This window comes from Athene cunicularia (assembly GCF_003259725.1).
Source record: "Athene cunicularia isolate RWA chromosome 6 unlocalized genomic scaffold, athCun1 chr6_part1, whole genome shotgun sequence".
Classification (NCBI taxonomy): Eukaryota; Metazoa; Chordata; class Aves; order Strigiformes; family Strigidae; genus Athene; species Athene cunicularia.
In genome coordinates, this window is record NW_020799105.1 from 11,929,754 (window position 1) to 11,935,833 (window position 6,080).

Consider the following 6,080-nt stretch of genomic DNA (forward strand, 5'->3'; position numbering starts at 1 on the left):
TCCCGCCACCCACTGCACCCTGGCCCCGGGACTCTGCCGCTCCGGCCCCCCCGGCACCAGCACCTCCCCGCGGACCCCGACACTGGAGTCACCCCAAACCGTGTGTCGGAACCTGTGCGATGCTCAGCTCCATCCACGGGGCAGGAGCAGACTGGGGTGGGGGTCAGAGCCCACCTTAGCAAGGGTCTGTGCGGACAAGTGAATGGGAGGGGAAAAGCAGGGGGTGGGCATGGCTGGGAAAGTGGGCAAAAGCATCTCTCAACGTGTAATTTGGATGGGAAACACAAGCTGAAACACTGAGCAGCTGCTGTAATTAAATGGGGGGATAATTCCTGGGGGATGTCTGTGCTCACCCCACCCTGGGAGCCAGGTATGAAGGGGGTATTGGGGTGCAAACAATGGCATTACCTTGGCTGGAACAAGAGCCACTGGGAGCAGTGGTGGGGGTGCTTCACACCATGACAATGCAAACCTGTGTGCACGGGGCTGGGGCTCCAGGCCCCCCCAGCAAGCTGCCTCGCTGCTCCCTGCCTCAATTCCCCTGGCTCTGAGGAGCAGGGGCCCAGCGTGCCTTTGCAGCATAAACACGCCATGCACTTGCATCTTGCTCCCACTGCTGTGCTGGGGGGGGGAATCCCACAGCCCACTCCCCTCCTCCAAGTGAGGAATTTGTGGGATTGTTTCCCCCGTGAAGCTCAGGCAAAGCAAAGCCATTGCAGACATTGAAGGATCTGGTTTCCTTCACCATGCTGCAAAAATCTGCTTTTGCTTTCCAACACCCTCCTGCAAATTCGTTCCGGGCTCCAGGGCTTTTGCTCAGTCATGTTGTGAATCCGGCCGTGGCTAATGACGGAAAATGCACCAGGCTTCAGCCCCCCTAAACCCGCCTTCGCTGGCCGACCCCCCCTCCAGCTCTCCGCTGCAGAGGGGGTTTTCCTACCAGCTCTGCGTTCAGTCTCACATCCCGCTCCCCCTACGCGGCCCCCAGCCCCTTGGCTCAGGGCTGCCTCCCTTCCCAGCTCCCCTCGCCTGGCCCATCGAGTGCGGTCCCAGCATGCTGCAGGTTTTTGAGCCCCCCATCCACTAGTTGCCAAGCAGCTGGGGCTTCAGCTGCTTTGGGATCAGGGAAAAATGTCAGGAGGGGCTGAGGGTTTCCTACATGCACCCCCAGAGCTGGTTCAGAGCCTGAGCAGAGAGGAGGACAAGATTGTGGCCCAGCCAAGGGTGCTGAGCCTCCCAGGCTGCCCACACCGTGCCCCACTTCTCCGCCTTGGGACAAAGCATTACCTGCATATTTGGGCATCCCTGTGCTAAGCGCACCCTCGCCTGCCCCATGCAGTGGCCAAAGCCTGGCCCCAGATGCCAACTTTGGCCCACAGAGCTCCTGGCCAGCACAGAAATAGAGCCAGTGCTTAAATCCTGCTGAAAAGTGGGGCCAGTGATGCTCCCTGGTTATTTGCTTCTCTTGCCCTTGGCAGGGAGGCAAGGGGGGACAGGCCCTGATGCTGCTGCCCTTCCCCACACATGAGGACCCCAGCCCCGGTACCTTCTCCCATGTGCCATGGCCCAGGTGCTTGTCATGTCCCTGTCCCCATGGGGTTACCACGGCTTCTGGGTGGCTGGAGTCATCCAAGCATCACTGCAGCATCTGCCACTTGCAAGGTGAGGAGAAGCCACATCTGCAGATGGTGATCCCCTCTCCAGAGGTGAAAACCAACCCCAGATCTGAGCAGGGAAAGCTCCAGCTGTGGTGCAACACAACTGGAAGCCACAGGCAGAACAGCACATTGTGGCTCAGCTAAACAAGATGGAGCTCAAACCTGGCAGGTAATTAAACCTCCTGCTTAATGAGACTATTGAATGTGCTAATAAATAGTAGCAGCTATGAATGAGGGGTGGAAGATCTAACCTGTATTTAACGAGGAGCTGTGCTCAATCCCGCTTCGATTCAATCAGCATGGCCACTGGCTGCACTCGGGGCTTGTGGCTCCAGTTGCCGTGAACAGACTTGGGGGGAAAAGGGTAGTTGCAGCCCTGTGTGGACTGGCACTTGGGTGAATCATGTTCCCAGCTCCAGTGCTGGTCAGTTATCCCTCCTCTCTCCTCACTTGCCCTGAGCCCAGTAAAATTCTTGAAATTGGGCTTTGAAGGCGCAGCGAGGCTTAAGCCCCCTCCTCCCTTCCAAGCGGGCTGCTCCTCATCACCATTTCTTTCCCCTGTGACGGTCTCATTGAAACCAGGAGTCTGTGAGTGCTCCTGGCAGATCCACGTGCATCCATGTGAGTGCTCCATGGCATCCCTCCAGAGCTCTGTCATCAGGATGTGCCCCTGATGGCAGAGCTGTCACAGCTGGTCTGGGGTGCCCCACTGCTCCTGGCCCCACTGCCTCCCCCCTGGCCCCAGGCTGATCTTGTGGACCACCCCATGGGGATTCGGGACTTCCAGCAGTCGAGGCCAAGGAAAAAACCCACCCTGGAAAAAAAGCCCCGGGCCAAGTGACTCAACACATGTCATGTCAGGGAGGGTTGGAGAGCAGTACTGGTGGGGACAGGAATGCGGTTTATGTCAACAGAGAAGCAAATGTCACCAGGAGATACTGGGGCAGGGGGTGCTGCCAGCACACTGCCTGGGCTGGGAGGGTCTCATTCTTGTAATAAACCAAATCTCCCTTGTTTCATCTCAAATCCGCTGCTGCTCCTCTTCGTTTCATGCTGTTCGGAGCAGTCTGACACAGCCAGGATCTGGCCAGCCCACCCCAAGACCATGCAGCTCTTGGGGGTCCCAGACACATCCTAGGGGTCCACTGCAGGGACAAGGGACAGGCAGCAGGCAGGTCCCTCCCACCCCGCATGCCACACAGGACCCACGCTGGGAAGCAGCCAGGCTCAGGTTTCTCCAGGCTTTTCCAGAGCAAATTCCTCCCAAGAACAAACCCATCAGCAAATTCTTGGGGAAACAGTTGCAGCTGTGAGCAAGAGGGACAGGAGGTTCTCAGGCAGGCCCTGAGGAGCAGTGGCTGGGTGGCGGGAATTGCTCCAGGGATGTGAGGGAGGTCCCCACCTGGAGGCTGCAGGTCCCTTCTCCCCCAAAAACCACAGCTTGGTGGGCTAGATGCAGCTTGGCCTCCTTCCTGCGGGAATCCCCCCGCTTTCACTGGGGCTTTTCCACCAGCCCCATTCAAGAACAGGTCGTATAATCTGGGGCCAGAAACCAAACCTGTGGTGGGAGCTGCATTCCTGGGGACCGCCTGACTCTGCCCACTAGCCCCCCCAGCTGACATGGCCATGCCAACTTTGACACCTCAGCACCGGGTTAGCGCAGTTCCCACCACCCCGCCACATGCCAGGTTCCCCCCGCACCCCTGACCCCGCAGCAAAAAGGAGCACCCCCTAAACATCCCTACACCCCCGAAGCGTGAGGGGCTGACCCGGCGGAGGGCGGTAGAGAAGTGCAGGCAGGCGAGTGGAGGCGAGTGAGTGCAGGCTGCGGGGTCTCTGCTGCCACCTCCAGGGCACTGCTGGCCTCGTCCCCGTCCCCTTGCCGTGACACTGTCGCGGTACCTAGGGCCTGCAGATCCCCGTCTCCCTGCACCCCAAAACCAAGCTCCCCATCCCCATGAGCTCACTCTGGGGACGCCCACTGCAGGGTAGTGTCCTGAGGGGCTTAGGAACCCTCCTGGGGTGCAGGGACCCTCTCTCTCAACTCAGCCTGCTGTGGGTGCACGGGGCTGCAGAGTCTCCCCTACCAGGGTGGGTGCTCCAGAGGGTGCTGCCAGCTCAGTGGCACCATGCCCTGCACCCGCTGTCCCCTTTGCCACCCTCCCTCCCTTTCCCCAGCCTCCAGCAGCGTCAGTGAGGCTGGGACGCAGCCAGGGAAGGTGACCCACCGCCAGGGCCCCAGCATCCCCTGCCACCAGGGACGGGCACTGGGGAGGGGGAGCCTGCCCATACCCCCACCCCCCCGCAAGAGGCTGCCCATTTCCAGGCGTCATTAAAGAGCAATTAGCTGGAAATTAAGCTGAGAACAAGTATTGATTAGCTCATTAAGGCTGGGGGAGCCGGCTGTGGCAGTAGGAATTGCTGCTGCTCGCCCTCATTATGGGCAAGGTTAAAGCTTGTGGTCGGGCAGCTCATTAAAAATGCCAGGGACCAATCGATGTCCCCAACCTAGCACCCCCCAGCACCCTGTGAGGACACCGAGCCACTGCCTTTCAGGGTCTGGCTTGTGACCTCTGGGATGAACTGGTTTGGGAACAGACTGAGCATCCTTGCTCCTCTGCATCCACAGCTGCATCCTGGAATCCCCTTCTGAGGCAGCAGGTTCACCTTTGGGCTTGTCAGCCCCCCAAAACTCACCAGCCAGGGGGTCATCTTTCTCTCCCCCCAGCCAGAGGACCTGTGAGGACAGGTCCCCCCTAGTCCAGCAAAGTGACTGAGTCTGTGGGCTCTCAGCAGTGCTGCCAGTCTCAGGAGAGATCAGCCAGCATGGCTGGTTTGCAGGACAGCACCCCAGAACTGAGTTTGTCAGGTCTGAGCCTAGCAGTGCCAGCTTGTGCAGGTGGGGGACAGACCAAAGGGGGAATCTCAGGGATGGGATGAAAGCAGCTGTGGACATGCAGACAGGCAAAAGACTGCAGCGGAGTGTTGCCATGCCACCCTGTCCTGCACCCCAGCCCCACAGCTCTGGGGGCTCCTCAGGTGAGCCCAGACCCTGCCCGGTCACCCAGCCAGACCCAGCCACACACAAGCCCCTGTATTTCCAGTCCCCTGTCCCCTCTGGTGTCCCTCCCATCCCCATCTTTGCCTCTCATGGCCACCAGCAGCTCAGGACCAGCTCTCAGCCAGAGTATATAGGGAGTGTGTCCTCACACAGACTGGTAGTTGGAGGGGGGAACGACTACACACACACAGGTGTCATCATTATTTTTGTTTTCTTTGCACTGCCCTGGAAATATATTGTATTCTCAGCTAATCCCGTTCAATTACACCACAATAAAACACATAATAAAAACGTAATTCATTTTTCCTGAGTGCTCCATCTCCCTGTGTCTTGGCAAGCTATTAAAAATTTGTCTTCATTTTTCTGGCAAGAGCCTTGTACCTTTTCATCTTTAATTTATGAGAGCAGAATAGCTACTGACAAGCCCTTATTGCGCAGCGAGGGGCTGCATTATTTATAAGCCGCCAATGGCTGGCTCAGGGGAGATATTTGCAATATGCCAGGGCCAGCAGAAGGAGGGGGACAGATCTCTGATGCACTTGTCCCAATCCGCTCCCCCACCCTGGGTGGGTGATGGGTGCAGGTGTCCTCCTGGCTGCCCTCGGGCAGGGGAGCACTCCCTGCCCAGCCTCTGCCAGTCCCTGTCTGCTGGGGAAGCTGCAGCACAGGGTGGCTCTGGGCTGCCTGGCCCTTATCTCACCAGCTGCTGCAGCTGCCCATCTTTGGCTTTGCAGCGACTCTCACTCCTCTGTCCTGGCTTGGTGCAGGGGCTCTGGGGGGCTCTGCGGAGCGTGGCTGCCTCCATCCCTCCTCTGTTTGCATGTACACCCATGGCTCCTTCTGACTGCCTTGGCCTGTGGGTGACACAGCCACTGCCCGCAGGCTTGCCAGGGTCCCGTGACAGCAGCGATGTGCTCTCTGATAGCTGTGCATAGAAAGCTGGATAAAAATATCCTCACTGGAGAGGCAGGCGCAGGCCCAGGGCTGGGATTGAAGCAGAGTGTCCTGTGAGCGGGCTGCTAGAGGGGGTGGGAGCATGGGCAGAGCTGGGGGGGATGCCCCAGTCTCTCCAAACCAGCAGCATCCAGGGCAGCAGCTTAGCAGAGCCTTCTGCACAGCAGCGAGGTGCAAAGCCCTTGGTGCTAAAAAAAGCCCTCTTGACAGCTGGATGAGCTTATCCACACGCCAAGCCAGCCGTCGCTGCTGCAAAGGCAGTGGGCTGGAAAGCAGAGAGCAGAACCTGGCCCTGGGGAGCACAGGGGTACCCTGGCAGCTGACCTGCCCATCCCTCCTGCTCCCATTCTCACCCTGATGGCAGTCCATTTCCACTATATACAAATCAGCAACACGCTTCTCTTTGC